Source organism: Sturnira hondurensis, unplaced genomic scaffold (genome assembly GCF_014824575.4).
Source record: "Sturnira hondurensis isolate 20B ecotype Veracruz unplaced genomic scaffold, ASM1482457v3 Scaffold0002640, whole genome shotgun sequence".
NCBI classification, from domain to species: domain Eukaryota; kingdom Metazoa; phylum Chordata; class Mammalia; order Chiroptera; family Phyllostomidae; genus Sturnira; species Sturnira hondurensis.
In genome coordinates this window covers 2122525-2147418 of record NW_028075271.1, presented here as the reverse complement: position 1 = coordinate 2147418, position 24894 = coordinate 2122525, and positions in this window count along the sequence as shown.

Below are 24894 nucleotides of genomic sequence, written 5' to 3'. Positions count from 1 at the left end.
GGACAACAGGAAGTGTGCAGGGAACTGTCCTCGAGGTTCAGGGATGGGCCCCGTTAGAGAGAGACCCACTCCTTGGTGAGCTTGTTTAAGAAAAAAAAATCAACACGCGTCGGAAGGTGGCAGGAGGATTTGTGAGATTGGTGATGCTGGTGTTTCTCTTAGGACTGCACATTCTTTCCGTTCTTGGCGCCTTGCTGCTCCTAGGTTCTGCTGGTTGCAAGAAGGGTCAGTGATCCATTCACCGGAAGTCAGTACCTCCTTTCCGCCAAGGGGAGGGCGGGGCTTGTGACCGCAGTGGGCAGAGGTAGCCTGGCTGTGCCACGCACTGCAATGGGGATGGAATGTGCCCCATGGTCTTTCTCCTCCACCCTCCAGTCCCCTGCCGGAGACCCCGGCACAGCGGCGGAGGGACGGCTGCGTTTTGGGCTGTGCTTCACGGCACTTAAAGGAGAGTCTCAGACCAGTCACGGGGAGGCATGCGTAATTAATCAATACATTCTTCTTTGTTTTAAATGAAACAGACAAATGCCTCAGCTGTTCTTTCCTGAAGCCTGTCCCGCGTCGAGACATGGATGGCTCCTTGGGCGACTGTGGCCACCATCGCAGGCTGCTTGCGTCTCACTCATGCTTCCTGTCGGCCCTTCCCAGACAGGAGGAAATATCGATCCGTTCCGTCAAAGTCATACACGTTAATACAGTTCAGCATGCCACCTTGTCAGGGTCGGATCGCTCCGGTCGAACTCTCTCTAATCCCGCTGTCCCTAGTTCCAAATTTCTCGGGCAGGCTCATGCACCAGCCAGTCAGGGTCAATAAAGAACAGTGTCACAGGGTCATGCTCAGTGCAAAGCCTGGTGGCTTTTCTGTGTGGTCTCTTCCCGTGGCACGAAGGCGTCTGTTTTCGTCACTTCATCAGGTGTTTGTCTTTCTCATCTCCTGTATCAGAGAATACAAGTGAGTGCACGTTGTTTCTTGTTAGCTTTGGAGATAAAGAGGGTCCTTCTTACCCAAAGAGACTGAACGCATATGGGGGAAAGGTATGATGATGGACTTGTCATCAGTGGCTGGTCTGTGGGTGGCTGGCTGTTGGATGAGACGGCGACAGATGTCAGGGTGCAGGCATTTTTTAGGTGTGGCTAAATGAACGTCTGCGGTGGGTCCACACGAACGGCGTGCACCATCTTCCATGCGGTGGCTGGACTCTGTCCACTCAGCTGAAGGTCGTGAGCGCAAAGGCTGGGCATCCCCAGCAGGAGGAATTCTGTCTCCAGACCGCAGTGCGGGACGCTCTGCCTGAGTTTCTGGCCGTCGGAACCGAGACGGCAGCACCAGCTCCAACCTGAGCCCCGTGAATTCTGGCCTTGCCGGCCCCTGTGGCTGTGTGAGACGTCTCTTTCAGCTCCCCTGTGGGCTCTCATTTTCTGGAGGACTCTGTCCGACGGAGCAGGGAGCAGACTCGGAGTGAAGGCCAGCCGTCGGAGAGCTCCATCTGCCCGGGACCGCAGGGCCAGGTCTGACCGCTGGACGGAGTGTGTGGAGGCTACGGTCAGGCCCCTGGGGATGGATAACAGCAAGGAGGTCTCCCCACGAAGCTCCTGGTGGGACGAGGTGGCCCACTGTAGGAGTTCATTGACAGGCCCATTAATGGTCAGAAGGTAAAGGGATCAGGAAGGCGGGGCACCCAAGGGTAGCCTCAGTGGGCATCTGTTCGCCCCCTTCAGCCTGAACGAGTGGGGTGGGAAGGAGGCCTGTGGGAGATGCCTCCCTGGGGAAGGTTAGGGCTACGAGCCAAACAAGTTGGCAGAGAGGGTGTGGGGGGGCGGTGAGTGGTCTGCTCTTCCTCTCCTCCAGCCCCACCTGCTGCCAGGGTTTCCTGTGGCCTGGATCCAACCAGAAGCCACAGGGGAGGGAAGCACCTTGGCACTGTTCATAGGGCCGGCCTCTGGGACAGCAAGGGAAGAGATGGGGACGGAATGGACGTGGTGCGGGGACAAAGAGGGAACAAGCAGATCGTGTGGGAATCTCTCTTTGAAGAATTCATGATGGCTTTCCGACTTGGAACACACTATGAGCCCAGTCTTATCAGTTAAAGGAGAAGAAACAGGCCCTTCAGGTGATGCAGTGACTCCATTCTGCGGGGCGGCAGGGGTGTGCATGCGCGTTCCGTGACTTGGGGGAAGAGAACCCTCTGCCTTCCTGGACTCTGGGGTGCAGGGGACCCCAATTTTTAGCCACTTGGGGAAGGGGCACTTCAATTTAGAGTCTTCCCTCCTTCTTCTCCCCCCAACACCCCACAAATAGGCAGGCCCCGTTCTGCTCGAGCTCACACGACTGCACAGGGTGAACGATTCAGAGTCACGCCCAGGATGAAGGCTTACTTCCAGGGGTGGCTCACCTCAGCGCCGGTGTCCGACTCCCGCTCTCTGTGAAGAGACAGGGGTTCAGCCCTGCAGTGAGCATTTGGCCAAGCGCACGCACGTCTATCAGTTACTAAGTAACAGCTTTGGAGGACATGAGAGTCGTTCACAGTGCCAACTCCACTTGCTTTAAAGCTGTGCAGTGATGGCTGTTGAGTTTAAATGTTTGTCGAACGTCTGCTGACGGCTCTGCCCTTCGAGGGGTTGCGGCAGCGCTTCCCTGGTTCACTGACTTAGTATGAAATCCCAGCACACCGTCGCTCTGCCGCTCCATGCAAACAAGTCTTGGGTCAGGGTATGCTGGGTGCCCACTGAGCACCCTGGTTACGCAGACCGGTGTCTACCTTCTGGGCCTACAGGGACGGGGCAAGGGAACAGACGGGCAAAGAGCAGCAGTGCCATGGCGGGAGTGGCGGCAGAGATGTCTGTGGAGCCACCCCTAACCAGGGACCCCCGCAAGGCAACTCAGAAGAGAGGACGGCCCAAGACTCTGAGTCCAGAGGGAAGACCCAGAGATAGCTCTGTGGCCAAGGGCGGAGCCCCGGGGAGCGGCGTTCTCAGAGGGACAGGCCAACCAGCCTGGAGGAACGGAGGGTTTGTGAATGGGGCTGAGGACTGATCAGGACGAGCTGGTGTCCTGTGTTACAGCCTGTACCTTAGGAGTTCAAGGACAGGCCCGTGCCTCCCAGGTAGGGAAGAGGCAAGGAAGGTTTCAACTGTGTAAAGAAAGAGTGTGTGTGGCCGTGGGTAGAGACCGGACTGGGAGGTGGCGGGGCAGGACTGCAGGCCAGGCGGGTGAGGAGACCGTCCCACCGAATCCCAGACGAAGTGTGTGAAGCATGGGAGGAGGGATAGAGTGTAAGGATGGTTCTGAGATGTGGTCGTTTTGCTGGACGTGGGACTGTGTTTCCAGCTGGGTTGGCAAGACAGAGAGTCACCAGCACAAATAAAGGTAAAGGGAAGCAGGTTGGCGGGTGGCGAAGAGGTCATTGAGTTTGAGCAGCCTGTTGGGCGTCTCGCTGGGGGCGGCATGGGGGGCGGCAGTTGGAGACCTGCAGTCAGGAGGAAGGTGCGGAAAACCTTCTGTGGTTAACCTGACGGCAGGTGGGAGAGGACACAAAGCAATGGATTAAACCACCCAGAATGACGGTAGAGGCTGAGAAAAGACGATCGGATATACCCACTGCTCTCTCGACTTCTGTGAATGCTTGAAGTAGGAAAAACAACAGGTGGGGGAAAAGGTACCTCTCAGGGGGGAAGATACAGCAGCCGTGGACCTGGGGTCTCTTGAGTTTGCACGATGAAGCTGCTGCTTAGATGGGAATTCACGGCCACAGGGGACAGAGATAAATGCAGACAGACCTGTTCCAAGGGGATTGGGTGCTTGACGGGGCACTGGGGCTCCTGCCAGAGCAGCGCTGTGGGCTGATGGTGGTGGGGTGGTGGGGCGAGAGGGAGGGCAGAAGCAGGGAGACGTGTGTAGAAGCTGCCCCTTCAAGAAGGAGGGATGGAGGGAGACAGGTGGCTGGAGGGGGCATGGGGGCGTAGACCCAGAGAACTGCCTTTCTTTGAAGGTGGGTGGAGCTGGGACATGTTGTCAGGATGAGGGCAGAGTCGGGGAGACTGGACAGGCGCTGGACATCTGTGGCGGCACAGAGCAGGAGCCCCCAGTCAGGGCGAGGGGACGGACCCCAAGTACTCCTAAAGTCAGAGGAGCAGAGTGTGGAGACTCGGATGCCTGCTTTCTGATGTCAAGGCCGGAGTAGGGCCTGCCGAGGAAAGACCCTGGTGAGGTTTGTGGGGCGCCGGGGGGGCGGGGCGCAGAGAAGCCGAGGGCCACACATGGATCCAGATGCAGGGCCCAAAGTCTCCGGGGAATGTGGGGGGAGGTAGTGCGGAGGGCAGGGTTAGAAACCAGTGCAGAGCCCACAGGCCCCTGACCTGAAATACTTACCAAAAAGCAGGAGGCAAGGGCCCGGCCCAACCCTTGTCCCCTCAGACAGCCTCTCATGGGCGTGGTGGGGGGCACTCTTCCCCATTGGCTCCCGAGGGGTGCAGGGAGGGCCGGGGGTCGGGTGAAAGCTGCTGACGTGGGCACAGCAGGCCGGGGAGCTGCTTCTCTGGCCCGTGTTCACCTACAAGGGAGGGTCCCAGGGCCTCAGCAGTACAGGGAGTGAGGGGACACCCACAGAAGGACAGAAGATGGAGAGACACGACTCCAGTTGTTTGTCAGGAGTGACTCAAAATCTGTTTCCTGGAATGTCGATGGATTATTGCGAAGGGCCCTGCTGGAGTTTCACGACCCTTGCTTCTCGCAGGGCACGGGCGTCTGTCACGCCTGTGGGCCTTCAGCGGCAGGTCCGCCTGGAAACGAGGCACAGGAGCTCTGACGTGACTTGACCGATTCTTTGTCCCTGTGCTGGTATTTGCTCCGTTTCTCTGAAACGTCCCCGTGATAGTGTTCAAACTACTTCAGAACTGACTGTGAAAATGGGCCTTTTAAAACACTGACTTTACTATCCACAAAATTCAAGCCACCTTATTGTGTTTACCTGTATGCATAAATAAATATGCATTATACTGTATAATGTAACGCTATGTTATGTTCACATGTGAAGTTACGGGTAGCATCCTGGCGAAGTCTGCTGGAGTTGCATCGGCCGATGTGTGCGCGCACACCCGTCTTCCTGTTTCTACCTCTGTGCCTTCCGCTTTTATGTGGAGGGGAAGGGAGTACCCTGAAATGTGCCCTAAAATATCCTGGGGTTGCATCTTTAGACTTACCCGAGCTAAATTATTATATTTTGAACTCTATAATTTAAATGGAAGTTTGGGTAAAAGTTCATTTGAAATAGTTGAATGTAATCACTCAGCCAGAATTTTTACCTAAATTATAAGTTGATATTGCTGGGCTAAGACCTTGAAAGACCAAGAAATGACATAAAATTTATGATATAATTTTCTAAATGACCAGCCATGGCTTCTTTAAGAAATGCTATCTTCATTTGTAACTCTCAGGATACCCTGAAATTTATAATCCAAATAAGATTTCTGTGGTATCGAGTCCGCAGCCCACACATAACAGCCCAGTATATCTTCATTAACAAGAAACATTTCTATTGATTTCATTTTGTGATGTTTCATATTACACATAACAGATATGTATGGTCACCTAAATGAATTATTACAATCCAATTTGAAATGATTGCCGGGGGTTATTGCATTATCTCTAGGATGCTTTAGTCTCTGGGTGTCAAAACTGTTTTCATTTAATGGAATAACATGGAAAAGTTAATCAGAGTAGGTTAACCTCTGTGGAACTGAAGGTCACATGCACTCACTCTCTGCTGGACGCGAAGGAGCGTTCGGTTCCAACGCTCACAGGGTGGGGGTGGGTGGGGGTGGGTGGGGGGCGGTGATGGCGGAAGAGGGGGTCGCTCGGAGAGGTTTAATGCACGCCTCTCCTCTACTCTCAACAGTGTCAGTTGGCTTATGGGGCTTTTCAGTAACTGGATTTTTGATTTAAAAGTTTCCTGCAAGGAAAATAAAATTAAACAGGCAATACAAGCGTAATAAAAAATCGATACTGCAGTTAACATTTCTATCGCACGGTATCGAACGGCTCCTCCTCGGGTTTGCTCAGCTTCGCACACACGCACCTGCTCAGGGTTCTGCCGAAGGTGGTGCTCGAGCCGCAGGTCCTTGCGCTTCTGCACCAGGAGTGCGAGGCAGGAACTCCCCTTGGACCTCGCTAACACCTCCCACTCGATGAGCCCACGGAAGAGACCGAAGCTGGTGTTCGGCGAGTGTATCCAGCCTGCTTGTCCACGTGGGCCGTCCCTGCGGAGCCGTCTTGGCGAGGTCAGGCTTCCCCAGCAGGTGCGCTGTGATTTTGCTGTAGAGGGAGCCACTTGATCTTGTAGGATGTGAGGAGGCGGGTGGCTGAAAGACATCCAGGTAAAGGCTGAGGGCAACGCACTGCTCATGAATGAATTCCCGCACAGTCTTAAAGGTGCCCTAAATACCTGGTTAAAGTGGCCAGCCGAGGTCATTGGGAATGGTCCCCTATACTCCAAAGATAAAAACACGAGACCGGCAGGCGAGCTGCGGAGCTGGAAAGGAAGATCCCCAGGGGCCAGAACAGGAAGCCAGAGCCGGAGCAGGAGGCGGCCTGGGGACACTGCGTGGGGTGTCTACGGTGAGCCTGGGTCGTAGCAGTGCGCTGGCAGAGCATCCAGGCTTCAGGAGTCTCAGATGTGAGAGGTGACACCGGACTCCCAGTGATAAGGACTGTCTTGTCCTTGAAACAGAGGTTCAAAGGTCCGCCCACCAGTCCCGGATGTGGGCTTTGTGCTCGGGACCTTGGGTTGCAAGAGAGTCACTCAGAGGAAACCAGGAAGCACAAGCCTGCACAGAGTGAGAGAGACCAAAGGCTTGCAGCCGGATCTCAGGACAGAAATCCCCCCGGGAGCAAGTCTGGCACAGACGGACACGAATGTACGCAAGAGCCTGGAAGTCCACAGGCCCTGCAGGAGCCAAAGTCAGCCTGTCCCCATGGCGCTGCCTCCGTAACCTAGGGCACACAGGTGGACTTCCTTCGGGAGTGAACAGGTGCCAAAGACAAGCTTCCATCTCGCACACGCCAAGCTTGTGTGTTCTGACCCCCCTCGGGGCACTAACACATCCGGAAGCCCGCACGCACAGCTGCCTCCTGAGAGACGGCCAGCAGATGTGGCCGGCGGGGGAGTGCGCAAAGGACAGCGGCGAAGAGTCACGTCCCAGGAATCTGAGAATACAAATTGTTTAGAGGATGTTCAAAGAGAAAAGTGAAGAACAGATTTTATAATGTAGGGTGAAGGAAAAGCAGGTGGGTTTGAGAAAGAACGAGATGGCTAAAGCAAATGAAAGAGAATTTTGAAGATAAAGCTGGAAAAAAAGCCCCAAATGTTCAGAATACAGCTCAAAGAGACAAAGAGGTGGCAAATGTGAAACAAATTGAGACAATAAACACAGAATAAGATCCGAAGTGTGGGTGGTAGAAGGAAACCGGGAAGGAATGGGAAGAAACACAGTCGAAGAACTGCGGGTGGAGAATTTTCCGTAATTCGGAATCAGGAGACGAGTTAGCAGCAGCGCCCTGGAGCCTGAACGTGCCTAACGGGAGCGCACACCTGAAACACGGCCATGGGACTCCGGGATGTGTGAGTCACGGGAAACGTGTGCCCGAGAGGAGCAGCTACCTGGGACCGAGCGGACTTTCCGTTGGCAGCGGCAGCTGTCACAGGGTGAATGTGCGCTGTTTTCTAAGTGGGAGGAGGAGGTGACTGCACCCCAGTTCCCATGAACCGATCCTTCCAGGTGGGGGCGGGGAGGGGGACGCTTTCCCCAGCTCTGTCAGGAATCCTCACCATCCTTTCCCCTCGGTCAGTCTTCTCAAAACTCTCTCAGTGTGAAGGGCCTACTCCCTGCTTTGTAATGAGCGAAGAGAAAGGTATTTTCCGACATGCAGAAATCTAAGAGACTTGCTACCCAAAAGAGCAAATAGAATAATTCGATATTGAAAGAGGAGGTGGAAGCTGTAAGGAATTAGTGGGCAGAAAGTAACAAGGGCAAGTTGCAAAACTTTAAAAACATTTTGCAAATCTCCTCTAAGAATAATGTAGCCCTGGCTGGTGTAGCTCAGTGGATTGAGCGCAGGCCTGCGAACCAAAGCATCGCCGGTTTGATTCCCAGTCAGGGCACACGCCTGGGTTGCAGGCCAGTTCCCAGTATGGGTATGCTAGAGGCAACCACACATTCGGTTTCACTCCTTCCCTTTCTCCCTCCCTTCCCCATCTCTCTAAAATAAATAAAATCTTTAAAAAATAATGTTAATATTTGAGGGGACATTTGAAATGAGAAGAAATTAAAATTCTGGACAATACTGTGGTGGATGAGAGGCAGAAGTTNGGAGCAGCCACCTGGGACCGAGCGGACTTTCCGTCGGCAGCGGCAGCTGTCACAGGGTGAATGTGCGCTGTTTTCTAAGTGGGAGGAGGAGGTGACTGCACCCCAGTTCCCATGAACCGATCCTTCCAGGTGGGGGGGGGGAGGGGGGCGCTTTCCCCAGCTCTGTCAGGAACCCTCACCATCCTTTCCCCTCGGTCAGTCTTCTCAAAACTCTCTCAGTGTGAAGGGCCCACTCCCTGCTTTGTAATGAGCGAAGAGAAAGGTATTTTCCGACATGCAAAAATCTAAGAGACTTGCTACCCAAAAGAGCAAATAGAATAATTCGATATTGCAAGAGGAGGTAGAAGCTGTAAGGAATCAGTGGGCAGAAAGTAACAAGGGCAAGTTGCAAAACTTTAAAAACATTTTGCAAATCTCCTCTAAGAATAATGTAGCCCTGGCTGGTGTAGCTCAGTGGATTGAGCGCAGGCCTGCGAACCAAAGCATCGCCGGTTTGATTCCCAGTCAGGGCACATGCCTGGGCTGCAGGCCAGGTTCCCAGTATGGGTATGCTAGAGGCAACCACACATTCGGTTTCACTCCTTCCCTTTCTCCCTCCCTTCCCCATCTCTCTAAAATAAATAAAATCTTTAAAAAATAATGTTAATATTTGAGGGGATATTTGAAATGAGAAGAAATTAAAATTCTGGACAATACTGTGGTGGATGAGAGGCAGAAGTTGGAGTGGAATTAAAGAGTTCTAAGACCCTTCTCTGGTGGGTATAGTTACTGGTCAGCATCAGAATCTGAAAAGAAGAGATATTTGAGTAATTGAACACTATAGCAAAGGAGAGAAATATGGATAATGTAATTTCAAAAGAATAGAAAGAAAAAAAGGATTAAGAAAATAGAGCAGATGGCAGGAAAGAAGGAAAATAAATAAAGCCAGGAGATCCAAATGAATTATTGGCGATCAAAGTAAATGTAAGTGGATCAAACTCTTAAAGCAGCAGACCCTCCGCCTGGACCCATGTGTCCCCCACCCCTCGGAGCCCGAGAGAGCCCTGTGTCATCTAGTACCAGCTTGGAAGAGGCCCTTTTGGCTCTTTGGAAATGAAGTCTTCTCTGCTGTGTCTTGTCACAGAAATGATTAGGTCCTGGAGCGGGAGCCTCCTCTACTGTCCTGATGCCTCCCGGGTGCAAGGGCGGGACTGGGAATCCTGATATTTCTTCACGGATCTCCAGAATGGAGAAGGCTGAGGAAGCCTGGGGCCTCTTCCCTTGGGGAGTGGGTGGAGAGGTCAGGATGCAGGCTGCCTAGTTAGAATGTTCTCAACACTCGTGAGTGGCTTTACTCCAGGAGTGCCGATGGATCGGTGGCCACCCACAGAGAGGCTTCCAGCGGAGAAAGACTTTGGGGTTTTAACTAAGATTAGGCTCAACAGGGTGTGGCTACTAGGTTGGCTAATGTGACTTTGGAAGGTGATAGTGGAGGTGGAGTGTCCTTAATAAAGGCTGGGATGGGTCCTGTCCACTGGTTCTTACCAGACCCCAGCGGGGAGGTGGGGTTCAAAGGCAGGGCTAGAGGGCCTCTCCGAGATAGAGTCACCAGATCCTATCATACGGGCACTTACTGGAGCAAGCAGGGTGGTGCGGGGGGTGGGGGTGGGGGGCTCCTGTTTCAGAGCAGACGTTCCATTTGTCCTAAATGCCCCAGGAGCGGTCCTGGTACCTAGGAGTTTGGCGTAGTCTTCGTGGCCACAGTGAGCAGCCCTGGAACTGCGAAGCACTCTGAAACCAAACTGTTAAAGAACGAACGGGCAGTTTCAGGAGGTGGGGAGCTTCCTGTTACAGGAAGTGTGCAAACAAGAGCTGGACCACTTTGTGTTGGTTGTGTCATGNTGATAGTGGAGGTGGAGTGTCCTTAATAAAGGCTGGGATGGGTCCTGTCCACTGGTTCTTACCAGACCCCAGCGGGGAGGTGGGGTTCAAAGGCAGGGCCAGAGGGCCTCTCCGAGATAGAGTCACCAGATCCTATCATACGGGCACTTACTGGAGCAAGCAGGGTGGTGCGGGGGGTGGGGGTGGGGGGCTCCTGTTTCAGAGCAGACGTTCCATTTGTCCTAAATGCCCCACGAGCGGTCTTGGTACCTAGGAGTTTGGCGTAGTCTTCGTGGCCACAGTGAGCAGCCCTGGAACTGCGAAGCACTCTGAAACCAAACTGTTAAAGAACGAACGGGCAGTTTCAGGAGGTGGGGAGCTTCCTGTTACAGGAAGTGTGCAAACAGGAGCTGGACCACTTTGTGTTGGCTGTGTCATGAGGGACTGGGGTCCTGCTGGGGTTGCACTTGGTGGCCCCCGATCACCCCTCCCACCCTAAGATCTGGATTCTGTTCCCCCCTCACACTTCTGTGGAGTGTCAGAGCTTCCCGGGGTGGGAGAGATGCCTTTCATTCCCACTCGGGGCCCCTCTTCAAGGCACGTGTGTGTTTGTGATGCTGACACAATAAGGCCAATCCTGACGAGAAACTGAAACTAGAAGGAAAGGCCTCTGGGAAGGGCAGTCTTTCCCTAAGCCCCGGGCATCACAGCCCCTGCAGGGTCTTCAGAATTTCCTGAGGCTAGCATGTGACTCCTGGGTTCCTATTAAACCATAACCTTGGGCTCGTAGCAGAAAAATCAGTATTTTAAACAAGCTTCCCAGGTGGGTTTTCTTCTCGTTTAGGCATAAAACCCAGTACTCCGGGGGTAACCAGCTTCTGGATCCAACCTGGCCTGAGGCAAACGACTGAAACTTGTTTTATTCAAACCTTTTCTGCTGATACCCCCATAGGTGACATTCTTACGTATACCCTTGGGGATGTTTTTGGTGCCAGGACACAAAACAGGCAAATAGGTTATACACAAACTACATTTAACACGTTGTTCTTGTCCAGGGTGCAGTAGACTTCGGCACTCCTGATGGACTGAACGTGGCCATCCACCGTCCATCCACCGTCCTGTATTTATCAAACACACAGATCTGATAGGGGAAGCCTTGCTGGGGGTGGGTGGGGACTGACTTCACCCTGCAGGTCACCGCAGTGTGGGCTCTGTCCTCACAGCCATCTGAACTTCCACCAAGGGACACTGACCACGAGTGAGCTCCTGGGAAGTGTGTCCGTGCTCATCCCCTCCGCCGGGGCAGCGTTGGCACAGCGGAAAACAAAACAAAGCAAAACAAAGCTTGAAGGCATCCAAAGCAGCTCGAGGCGGTTGTGAGTTTGTAAATGGCTTTAAAGAGTGATCTCTTAGCCTCTCCAAGGTGCAGTTTCCTCATTTATAAAATGGGATGGTAGGAGCAAGAGCAAAGTTGATGTGAAGATCCCATGAGAGAATGCAGCCAAAGAATGCTGTGTGGTTCAAAGCCTCTGTGAACAGTACTGTGTGTGTGTGTGTGTAACATGCATCCAAGACCAGGTTTCCCTAGAGGCAGACTGAGACAACAATTCAAGTTCTGCAGGTCAGTTTTTGTTTTGTTTTGTTTTTGGTTTTTTTTTTTGGCAGGAAACTGGAGCTTGACAGCCCCGGGGAACTCTGGGAAACAGTGCTGAACTTCAGCGTTTTCCCACCCGGCAGTCTGTGCACCCACAGCTCCCATCAGGCAGCGGGTGAGGGCTGCTCCTGGTGGCAGGCACCTCCTGTCCGCTCCAGCCGCAGCGACTGCGAGCTGGTCCGGGTCTGATGCCCAGGGCAGCCCCAGGCAGGTGAGGGCAGGTGCTGGAAGTTGGAAGCTGAGTAGGAGTTCACTGAGAGGAAAAGGGCCAGTAGGGTCCATCACAGGTGTGCACTTCAGAAGGGACTGTGTGAGCTGGCCTTCAGTCTTGTGGCGCCTGCTACCCTGGACAAGGGTCGGTTGCTAGGCGGGAGGGATGCAGGTGACCTGCTGCACCCTGGAGGAGGTGGGGGCGCCTGCACTGCCCCTGCTTTGGGGCGCAGTGCACAGAGCCTGCTTCCTTCTCGGGGGCGTCCGGGCGCTTCCGCCGCTGCTTCCGCAGCAGCAAACATGTCCCGACTCGGTCCTTCTTCCTGGACCAGCGGCTTTCACAGCTTCTGCCAGGACTCGGCCCCTCTCTTCTCTCTCTTCTCCTTTAGCTCTGGTTTACTGTGGGTCCCATAGACATTTCCAGACAGTGGTGACCTGGAGACATGACCCTCAGGTGGTTCAGGTTTGTCTCTGATGTTAACAGTCTGGTGCAGACACAGAGCCTCACATCAGACACACAGAGAGCTCAGCCTCTCTCCGCATGAGCACAGCCGGTATGAACCCGAAACGGAGCCTGCCTCTCGGGAAGCAGGGCTGAGAGCCTTCAGGGCCAGTGCCTGCCCCCGTCGCTGGTGCCCCCTTGCAAGAGTGGCTTTTTCATCGTGGGCCCCTTGGGGCCCCCCCCTTCTGCTGGTGGTCATCGCCTCCATAGCCACAGTGCCTGGGGCCGGAGCTGAACCGACGTTCTCGCCCACAAACAAAACTCCCAGGGAGCCTCTGGAAGAAAGCAAAGAAGGCGGTGGGCCCTGTCACTTCACAGCATAAAGGATGTCCCTCGGCCCAAAGGCCTTGTGGAATTTCAATCCTGGACTCTGAGTCCATCCACTGGGCCTCTGCCTCCTCCGGGGACAGACCCACGTCCACGGCCTGGGCTCGGGGAGGTTTCAGGACACGGACTGTTGCTTCTCGAAGGGGCCGAGGGGTGGTTTCAGTGATGTCATGGAGTCCCGAGGACCCCGGAGAGGAAGTGCGTTGAGCGTTCTTTGTGTGGGAGGTCTGCCGGACTTGCAGGTGGCGGGGCTGGGTCACGGTGACGAAGGCAGGCTCTGGGGCGGGGGGCTGGCTGTGGGGCGCCTGTGCCTCAGTTTCCCCAGCTGCATAATGGGGGTAACAGGACTCCCTCTGTCGTGAGGACTGAAGGGGTTGGTAACTCTGAAGCCCCCTAACTCACGTCAGGCACAAGAGGTGAGGTTGCCGCCACTGTCGCTATATTCAGTGACCACAGGAAGAGGCCTTCTCATTGTCCAGATGGGAGGACCCGGGCCTGTGTGGGAGAGCAGTTTTGTTTCCTTAAGGTCCCTCAGCTAGTGGCCAGCAGAGGTGTGACTGGCCACACGGGCTCCTGGCTCCCAGCTGATGGGTCCCCTGGGTGTCAAAACCAGGAGGCTGTGACCCTTTCCCTTCTCTTTCTAGGCGAAAACAAATTTGGTCTGAAAGTATCTAATATGTAGCCATATTGTTCCCAGAAACCAAGATCAATAATTCTGAACTGTATCAAAATGCCACAAGAAAGTAAATGATTCCACAACCTCGACCACAGCCCTGGAGCTCGTGGCTTCTGCTGACCGCTGCGCTGAGGGCTGGGGGGTGGGGTGGGGGATAATCCATGCTGTCTTTTCTCTGTTCTTCAGAAACTTACAGTTGAGGGGAGACAGGCCGAAGAACTGCAGTAAAAACACGACGGAGAAGCTTGTGTGGCCCTCGCTCTGTGCGAGACCCTGTTTGGAGGGCTTTCCTGTGTAAACTCATTTGCTCCAGGACACTTCGAGGTGGGCGTGCTATCAGACCCATTTCCCAGATGAAAACACTGAGGCTCAGCGGGCAGTCACCTGCTGAGGTATCTGAAAACGGGGGTCTACGCACTTGACCCCAGCGCAGCAGTGTCTTTAGCTAGACGTGTGGGAACTTCGGTCCCCTTGCCTCATCTCGGACAGGCGTTTTCCTCCTGGCGAACTGCGCCTCGCACACAGTCAGGTGTGCAGACCTTTCACACACAGCTCACGGGTGTTTTTACAGCGCGAACGTGGCCGCAGCACCACCAGCCAGGACGAGGTGTGGACTATTCCTAGTGCTTCCCAAGCTTCCCAGTTTTGACCTTGAACCACTGTTATTGTCTAGGTCAGTGTTTCTCTGCCTTTTCTCCATGGCCTGGTCCCGGGAGAGCTTTATAAGAGCTTTATAAGATGTTGTTTCCCTAGTCGTTGTCCCGGGAAATTATGCCACAGGTGGTCGGTGAACCTTTTCCTGTCCTGTATGCACATCTGTGCGTTACACATAAAAAGAATAAGGTTCCCCCCACCCCCCATCGGAAATCTCTGTTCACCTCCTGGGGGCCGTGTGGACCCATCAGAAGTGGGTGCCCTTGGGCACGGTGCCTGGGTGCAGGCGCAGAGGACATGAAGGGGGCGTTCTGGGCCCTGAACACTGGAGGTGTGTACAGCACGCTGGCAGCGCATTTTCTGGGGTTTGCACAAAAGCTGCGGGTATCAGGATCTCGGTGTGGTGAGACCCACGCCTGCTCAGTCACCAAGGCTCCCCGAGGGCCTGCTGTCTGTAAGCCACCACCGAGGGGCGCCCAGGGGAGACACACACACGTGCTCCCAGACAGCGGGCACCTTGCAGTGTGATGGCGAAATGCATTTTAAAGCTACCCAAATATTTTTAAACATTTTAAAATTTTGTGTATACTTCTTGTCTCTTCAGTCAATATTTCCATTCTCTGATGAATAATTATTATCTACTTTCCGTAGCATTTTTGGGTCATGCCCGTCTGAACGCCATGGAGTGCGTGAGGTGATGCCAACACACTATCAGTTCCTGGGTGTTCTCTTTCCATGGTTCCATTTCCATCACTGTTTGAAAACTTCTCCCATCTGCTCATATGAAGAAACCTTGGAATGTGCGGACAGCCGGCAGCACAGAGCAGGAGGGCGGCGGACAGAGCTGGTCACACGGTGCTGTGTGTTGAGACTAATAAGTGGCGACAGCCTTCCGAGCTTTTACTTTCTTAATCGACCCATTCGCTCGTGTTGACAGCGACGCAAGCAGCAGTGGACGGGCCCGTCTGCTGTCCACCTTCTCCTTTTCGCCGGCAAACTTGCTGGGCGGGGGCGGGGTCCCTGGCCTTTCCCCTGGAGACAGGCCGGGGATGCGGGCGTTTCTGTGCCTCTGAACCCCAAGGACATCAGGCTAGCGCAGCGGGTGCCTCTTGAGGAAGGAAGCAGAAATCGGGCAAAGGACGTCAGACATCTCAGCCGCCTTTCGGGAGCGGCCCTCCAACCCTGGTCTCCAGACGGCTCATTTCAGTCGTTAGTATCTGATTTTGGTGTGGGGCCGGGGGAGACAGTAGCATAGCTGGGCCGCTCTGTGGGGCCGGGGGTGCCGAGGTGCCCCTCAGCCTCACTCTCGTGTGTGCCCTCCCAGAACCCTCGCGCCTGCTGGCTTGGCTGTCTTGCCTCATCCTGGGTGAATCCTAGTTAGAGATGAGCAGGGAAGGTAGGGCTTAGGGTGGGGGTGAGGAGAAGACTTCCGGATGGGGACAGGGGACAGGGGACGGGAAGGGAAAGTCAAAGCAGTGAGTGCCAGTGGGGAGGGCAGGGCTGAGGCTGGGTTTGGTGCAGACGGAGCCACGCAGACAGCCGTCTGTAAGGGGGACACGGCTCTTACGCAAAGATGTCTGTGTTGAGGAAGGTGTTTTGTTCGTTTACACATTTCCTTTAAAATGCCCAGTGACTTCTGTTTGGTGAGGAGGGCGTGTTTCTGGACATAACGCGGTGACAGATTGGGAACTGAGACACAGTGGTTCAGTCAGGTGCATGCCACAGGTTTGCATCTTCTGATGAACTTGGCTTTTGGGCAGCACATTGTGGGTCCTAAGACTCAGGTCATCCTCAGAGATTTTATTTCAGCAAGGTGGTGCTCTGTTTTCTGATAGCGTTTTGGAAAAAGACCTTCAGTCCTAGCCTGTGCTGGGGTGAGCCCTAAGCTTCTGAGAGTCTTGGGTACAATGACACGCTCTCAGTGAAACAACAAACTGATTATAGACTCTGATTACTAAAAATAATTTGACTGCTCTTTTTCTCAGGACAGGATACATTTACTTATAGCCCATGATGTTTCGTTGGGGGGCTTGGGGACTTGGAGGAATCGCAGTGAAAGCCTTTGGTGTGTAGTTGGTGGAGAGAACATGGGTTTTCACACTGGCACACTGTTAGCAAGAAATACAGACTGCATCAGTCAGTCACTCAACACGACACTTCCGACAGTGTTGGGGGGGAGCTGATTGGAAGCCCTGCACCCAGGAAAATTGTATCGTGGAGATGCAATCACTCTTCAACCAGAAGAAATAAAACTGCCTGTCTTCAAAATATGCAGAGTACCCAAGTTGCAACTAATCCTGAATTTCAGATCAATGCGGTTTAATATTTCAGCGGCAATCATAGGTGGAAATCAGTGCTGCCTCGGCTCTCCGGGGGGACAGAGCTTCTGCAACAAAGAGTTGACGGCAACCGTCCAAGGACAAGGTAAAAGAAATGTGCTGTGCAAGGGCTTCTGTGAAAGGAGCATGTGGCAACCCAGCCCATCCCCCAGGGTCTCCCCCTCCCAGTTTCAGCCCGAGGTCCTGGTGGCTCAAGGAGGTGCTTCCAAAAAGCCCAAGTGAAAAAAGAGGCAGAGAACCACCAGTGTGCGGAGTGTTTTGGAAGGAGCCAGGCGGTGGGTCCTTTTGGACTGGGCACCCCGACTTCAGGGCTGATATGCTGGGAAGCCTGTGTCAGTTACCTTCCTCTGCAAAGTGAACCCCCCCAAATGGAGCAGGTGATGAGAGCCATTCGTTTCATTCCGCGTGTATGGGTGGGACCTAACGGGGCAGCTCTTCTTAACTCAGCTGGATTCACTCACGTGTCTGTGGCCAGCTGCAGGGTTGGCGGGGCCTGGCCTGGCCAGTCCAGTGTGGCAGCTGGTGGGATGGCAAGTCTGCTCCACACAGTCTCTCCTCCTCCAGCAGGCCAGCCTGGCTGCGTCTCTGCAGGGGTCCAGCAGGGGGCAGTGTGCATGGCCCCCCCGTGCCCGGGCCCTGAGTTGGCAGTCCATCATTTGCCCTTCATTCTCTCACCTGAAGCAAGTCTTAACAATAGCCCGCACTCAAGGTCTGGACAAGGAAGTGTCACAGTCCCCTGATGAAGGCTGTGACTCTGGGGAGGGGACTGGAGGATGGTGCTGCAGTCCACCGCAGACCCGTCCCTCCGGTGAGTCGGTGCCCCGGAGAATGGCAGGTCTGTGGCAGTCACCCACTGTTGGCAACACTGCCTCCCAGAGAGGGCGCCGTGTGGGGCAGAGGAAATGGCGTGGGGTGGTTATCTTCTGCGCAGTTTTCACACCACTTTACAGATGGAGAAAATAACAAAGCACCAAGTCTTTCCCTGGGATCCCCAGGGGCAGGTCTTAAGAAGAGGAAGTAAATAGAACAGGATCTTGACTGCCGAATAGAGCAGCCCGGTGATTAACTTTTAAATGGTCAGTTCTCAGGGGCAGCGACACCTTGCATTGTGAGCTGGCTGCCGGGGAGGCCGCACAACCTGGTAGTGCCCTGCGGGGTGGGAAGACGCTGGGAATACAATGTTGCACCTAAGCTGGCGGTGTGCCTGGGAGTTCCTGTCCATAAACATGTGGCTAGGGGGGCAACATTATTTAACCACAGGCTGCAGGCCTGTGTGGTGGCCGAGAGCTGCACATTCTCACAGTGTCAGCCGCCCCAGCAGGTGCCCAGAACCCCGCGGGGCCCTCGGGCTCCCAGGGCTGAGAGGCACTCAGGGTGCCTGGTTGAGCTTCGTCCTGGCCCAACCCGCTGGACTCGAATTCGCTTGTGCCTGGACGTATTCACTGTCGTTTTAGTTACCAGCAGCTCAGTCTTCAAAGAAGACCACCGGGTGCCTAAACTGCCCCCTGCTGGCTCTCGTAGGGTAACCAGACGTTTATCTGTCTGGAGCAGGAGGAGAACGAGGGCACGCCCCCAGGTGGCCCTGCCCCCAGGGCCCAGCAGGCTCTGAGCCACTGTCCGTCTTTGCCTTTGCCCCATTTCTCCTTCTTGCTGCCATGCCTCATTGACCCTCGTTTGGCACCTGTGGCAGATAGACCTTCAGGGGGCCCTCGTACACCCACATGGTGTAACCCCCTCCTCTTGAATGAGGGTGGGACCCCTGGCCTGTTTCTAAGCAACAGAATATGGCCACAGTGATGCCATGACTCTCCTGGGGCAAGGTTACCTTACGTGGCAAAAGCGATAGAATGCCCCCGTCCCAGGACTCTGTCTGGTGTGACAGTGGGCAGGGCTGGGACACAGAGGATCGGAGGCAGGTTCCTCGTACCAGTGCGGGTGACAAGGAGGTTGGCGAGTAAAGGAGATCTCAACTGCCACGTTGCCGGGTAGAGACAAGATCTGGTAGGACTAACAGCGCAGATAAGCGGGGTTTCAGGAGGTGAAGCGTGGGGAAAGGGGCAGGGGTGGGGACTGAGAGAACGTCACCGGGGCTGGGCTGGAAGCCGGACACCCAGCACGGTCACGTGCTACCTGTTCCGTGACACCTTCCTCGCTCAGCCTCCAGCCCACCTTAAAGTGCCACCCTCTCTCCTCCTGCAGCTCTTTCTCTGTGCCTCTGGCGTGATCCGGTCACTGTCCCTTTTACCTGGTGTCAGTGACTTCCTCACGTGTCCTGAGACATCAAGTGATGCGTCACGGTCACTTTTATTTTTCCATCACACCTTCTCTGCCGACGCAAAGCACCTTGGAGCAACACTTGGCTGGCTCTGACGTGTTCGATCTGAGCAGCAGGCTGCACGCATGGCAGGTGTACTGCCAACACGTCCACCCACAGCGAGCGTTTGCCTTGCTGAGGCACACACAGCAACACTGACTCCAGGAGGGAGTGGTTCCCCCAGCAGCCCAGCCTGGGAACTTGGCCTTTAGGTTGTCCTGCGACTCCCTCTGGGCTTCTGCAAGTCCCTTCGTCTTCATGGAGCGGGGAAGATTGTGTTTTCTCGCCCTTCCCGGACAGCAGGAGCTCGCCTCCTTGCCCCTCCGTGGGTGAACATCACCACCCGCGTGGACGATTCCTCACCTGGCGTGGCAGCCATGCCTTTCACTATGGTTCCCCTCCGAGGAAAGGTTTCTTGCCTGATGTAACCAGCGGTGCCTGACCTGAACCTGGGTGCCACGTAGCAGGACTCGAGCGACTTGTGGAAGGGCCCTGACCATCTGCTGGAGTTGTCCGGACCCCTCAGGTTTTGTCACTGGCTACGACGGCCCTGGCGACATCTTGCGGTTGGGGCCTCCTCTCGAGCTGCTCCCAAGCCCAGATTCTCTCTGCGTCGTCGGTTTTGGAATCAATGAAAGGACTTCACGTTCCTTCCTGGCAGGAGGAGGACATTCTGGATCCCGATTCTCTTGTTCACTGTGTTGGCCATCCCTCTCACGTTTGCGTCCTTCAGTGTTCTAACGAGCGTGCCTCCCGCTACACGCTCCAAGCCACGGACGCCCTTGCTCAGTGTGACAGGGCCGAGGCCGGGGCCCGGGGTGGCAGCTGCAGGCCACTTTCCAGGGCGACATCACTCTCCAAGTCAACACTTCGGAAACGCTCGCTCAGCCAGTTACAAATTCACTTAGGCCCGCTCCAGGCCCACCCCCATTTCCCCGTCAAGCACTGTGCTGAAATCCGGGTTCGCTGTCACCCGGCCTAATAACCCTGTGAGGGCGGAAACGAGATTAGATTGGGGAGACGTGTGTCGGAGCTGGCGGCCTCTTGGCAGCCCCTGTTCCTTGTCCCCAAGCTCACAGATCAGCCCATCGTGATTAGCTCTCTGTGCTGCCAGGGGTCAATACGGAGCTCACTGGCCTGTGCTCCCCTCCCTGCCCTCCCTCCTTCTCTCCAAATGCCCCTCCCCGTCCCCAGCCCTTCTGAAAACGGACCGTGGGCTTGCCTCAACCCTCCAAAAATCTTTCCTTTTCTTCTGGATTTCATGAACAGTGCTCGAGTCTTCTGCCACTTCACATCTCCTGGCAATTCCTGGGGACGTCTCTCACTGTCTCACTGTCTTTCAGACTCAGTTTCTTCCCCTGGGGAGCATAATTCAGTCTCATCCCTGAAGTCCCTTTGAGACCCAAGTAAGGAGATGTATGAATGCTTCGTATGCAGTGTCCAGCATGTAATGGATGACTGTTAGTTGAATAAACATGCAAATAAAAAAACTTTCCTATAGTTACATGTAAGATATCCACAGATACACACAGTTCCTTTGTACAAGGCCAAAGCCAAATAACTTACACTTTGAGTGTTACTGGGCACTGTCCTAATTTTAGGATGTTGTTTGAAGAACCTAAAAGTCTCTGACCTGTCTATTTGAAATTAACTCACTGTACAGTCAGATTTAATAGGAGCCTTGAGTTTCGTTGCTCAGCTCTGGATAAGACTTTATGGTTATTGACAGTGCTCAAAAGGCCCCTCTGCTGACTGAAGTGGGTTTACTGAATGACTGTGCTCTGGGTCACAACAATAAGGCCATTGAAACCAGAAAGAAGAATCCAGCTAGAGGGAGAGGGAGGGAGATGTACTGGAAAAGCACCTCTTAATGGAAATAAAATTTGCATGATAGGTGTTAATTACAGTGTTTCGCCTGTTAATTGGCAAACTGCCCAGAAGTAGTGAGGATGTTTCTTATCTCAAGCAAACTGACAATAGTCGTCATCCTTGCTCCCAGAGTATGATCTTCACACTTCTTGAAGTAAAATAAATTTTAGGATGGAAGAGACCTCAGCATTCAACCTAGGTTAGCACCCTCACTTTGTAAAAGGGGAAACTGACCATGGCTTGGTCAAGGGGACCCCTCAGGGAATGGCCGAGCTGGATCTCTCAGCCAGGGTCTCCCAAGTGCAGACCTGGGCCAGTGGCGGTGTGATTTGTAGCCTCACCGACAGGTGAGGTTTAGACTCTTTGGGGTGACTGGCTGTAGGCCCTTTGCTTCTGCTGACATTGGATGGTGGCTGGAAAAAAAGTTCTCTGGGTGGCTGTCAGCCAGGCTCTCTCTGCCATTAGCTTGGTCCTTGGAAACAGGAAGGCTTCTGCCCTGTGTTGTCGGGCGCCCAGGTCAACGGGATGCCGAGATGCCAATGTGCATCTCTGTGATGCACAAATTAGAGCTGATTGATGGAAGGCCACTAATAAAATGTCTCGTCTTATAGATGTGGATGGGCCATGGGGCCAGTGATAAAGTGAGACCGGTGGGCTCTGACATCCACGCGGCCCGGCCCTGTTATTGACGGTGGGAGATGGTATTGATCGGGCTGCCAAGATGATCCTATTATGCGATTAGAATATTAGATTTGTATATTTAATTCCTTTAGAAGAAATTGGCTGAGGCAATTATGGCAGGAAGATATTAAGATGGATCCAGCTTCTTCAAAAATAACTCAGAAGAAGCTTTTAGGAAGATGCAGTCATCGTGAGAGAAAAGTTTTACTCATCAAAAGGGGCGACGAGCAAGTAATGTCAACACGGACGTAGGCGAGTTGCAGGGGCTTGGGAAGCCCAGTCACCCCTGGGGGGCCGGGGCCCCGACTCGGTTCGGACCAGCGGGGTGTTCCATCCCGCTCTGCGGGAAGTCACACCAGGCCCACGGAGGGCCTCTCGTCTGGGCGATTCCCAGACTTTTTCTGACTGCGCCCAACTGCTCCCCCAGGTTTATGGGTTGAATGTCTCCTACGAGGCGGGACTGTCCTCTGGAGTGCCCAGAAGTCGCAGGAAAGCAGGACAATTGGTGTAAAAAACGGGAGGACTCCCCCTTCCAGAGGGTCGGTCCTGTGCCACCGGCAAAAAGAACATGGCTACGGTGGGTGGGAGCCTACTAGGTCTCGGAGCTGAGGGTTTCCCAGGACGCGGTGAGGGAGGAGGGTCTCAGCTGCTCAGGGGAGTCCAGACAGGCTGTCCGGGCACCGCTGCATTTGCGCTGACCCTGGAAGGAGCAAGGGCATGAGGGAAGCAAGTGCAGCGTGGCACCCACGGACGTGCAGAGGCGGCAAGTCAGGCTGAGAGGCAGGGGAGGGTCCCCCCACACAGGTGCCACACGGGCCCTGAAAAAGCGCACTTAGTGGAGGCCACTGAGGAAAGGACCAGAGACACAGGTGTTAGAGGAGGATTTCGGCTCAGTGTGAAGCGACACTTAATAGTCACAGATCAGTTCTTTGTCCACTCAGCAGGCGTTTACAAGAGCCCAGTGCATGCAGGACCTGGATGCTGGGGCCGCAGGAGCGTGCGGACGCCCCCTGCTCTCCAGAGGCCCACAGGTTTGTAAGAGGAGGTGACCTCCCTAGGTAGGTGGGTGTAGACATCGAGAGCGAGGCCGTGAATATGAATTACGTGTTTAGGAGACACGTGGCGACTCGGGCGTCCTTGGGGAAGCTTTGGTCTCACGCAGAATACACGCTGGTGGGCAGGAGTGGTGGTCTTCATGAACCTGGCGCAGGCAAACCTGCCACCGACCTTTCTGGGGAGACGGTCAGATTCATCTGGCCCCTGGGCTCTGCCGAGCATGGTCACCTGGGTTTCCTGGACGGTAACAAAACGCCACAGACGGAGCAGCTTAAACCACAGACGTTTATTCTCTTACAGTTCTCAAGGCTAGAAGTTCAGAATCAGGGTGTCAGCAGAGCGGGCCCTCCAGAAGCTCTGAGAAAGAATCTTTCCCAGGCCCCCCTCTCTCAGCTTCTGGCGGCCACTGGCACCCCACGGGCTCCCTGGGCTCGCAGACGCGCCGCTCGGGTCTCTGCCTGCGGCTCACGGGCCTTCCTCCCTGTGCGTGGGCATGTCAGGTCCCTCGCTCCTTGTCTTCCAAGGACACCTGCCCTTGGATTTAGGCAGGATCACCCTAAATCCAGGATGATGTCATCCTGAGATCTTTAATTATGTCTGCAAAGATGCTCTTTCCCGGTAAGACCAGATTCACAGGTTCAGGGGGCTGTGACTGAGACTTATGTTTTAGGGGGGCACTTCAAAATCAGCCCTCTAATTTTGAAGACCGTGCTGGTTGCATCCAGGTGGCCAACCATGCGACAGGGCAGAAGCAGCTCCCCGAGGCGTGGGGCTCGTCCCTGTTACTCCCTGGGGAGAACGAGGGCACTTCCGAGTGGTCGTGGCTGCAGAGGGACTTCAAGGCCAGAGGAGGGGCCATGCTTGTCCCTCAAGCCAGCTTCGGGCCATCCGGCTCCAAGTGGCCGCGTTAGCAGCGTCACCCTGGAACCGCGGAGACCGAGATGAATGAGGAAAAATGCAGCACTTCCGGTTTATCAAATGCCACTACCCAAGGATCGCGTCACATTCAATGAGACCGTGTGAGGGACTTCTGTTAGTGGTCCTGTCCGCCCCCATCCCCTGAGGGCCACCCTGTTGTCCACACGGTCCATTCACGGAAAGAGAACGTGCAGTTTGAGTAGATATTTTTGTAAGTCTAAAATGCTTGGACACAGTGATGCGAAGCACTACAGACAAAGGCGGCGAAGAGGCCTGTTTTTCCCCTCCCTGTTGGAGAGCGGGGGAGGTGGTCCTTACACAAAGTAGTGGGAAGCCCGGTCCCCGCCTGCTGTGAGAGCAGCAATGTGGTGTCCCGAGAGGCTGGCTCCTGCGCTTCATCCCGTGCACGGCTGTGGTGTGGCGCGGGCTGTGTCCTCTGCGGCGTTTCCGAATTTCGGGGGCTGCAGTGCTGCTTCCTCCTTTCAAACAGCGCTGCTGAATCCCGACGCCCTGAAGGGCAGTGCTTCCCGTGTCAACTCCATTCTGTTCGAAGTTCTGCTGCGCACCCACTGTGTGCTGGGCCCCACGCCATGCCCAGGGACTGTGGTGCTGGGGGATGACTAAAAATATTTCAGTGGATGGTGGCGTGAGCACATGATTTTCCCTCTGAATATTCTAAGGCTTTGACATTCCCTGCGTATTTGTGAGATAGGATTGTTTATTTAATTTTATTGAGGAGCTTTTTTTTTATTGTTTTTTACTTGCAGTTGACGATCAGTGTCACCTTAGTTCCAGGCGTGGAGTGTAGTGATCAGACATTTACTTAACTTGAGACGTGCCCCCCCCTATGAATCCAGTGCCCCCTGGCCCCATCCACAGTTCCTACAGTTGCTGGCTACGTTCCCTGTGCTGAGCTCGGGTCCCCACGACCGGGCCCTAACTCCCAATCTGCACTTCTCCAACCCTTATTTTCGTGTGCACGTCTGAGGGATAACAAGATGTGGGGGCGCATGGCCAAGTCCGCCTTCTGGGACTTCGCCTCTGGGTCCTCACTGGCCCCAGCTTTCAGTGGGTTGGAATGAAATGCCTTACACCTTCTCTCCCGACTCTGGAAGGCAGCACTAACTGTTAATCCGATGATGCCGTCTCTGCAGAACGTCATCAGTCGGCTCTTCGCTGTTTTCTGTGCTGACGGCAGCTCGACTTGGGTGTCAGCCAGCTGAAACGAAGCGCATCCATCTTTCCCGAAAATGCGGCCGCGACCCGCCCCCAGGCCACCCGCTGTGGTCAGCACAGGGGCATTTCCTCGGGGCTCTCCCGTGCAGAGAGGGAAGCAGGGTAGAAGCACTTCTCCTGGCCTGGGGCTTCCCGGGTCTGGGCTGCTCAGTAGTGACGCCATGTAAAGAAATTGTCCTGATGACGAGAGCCAGATGAGGGGAATGTCAATGCTAGTGTATCCAAAATGTTGTA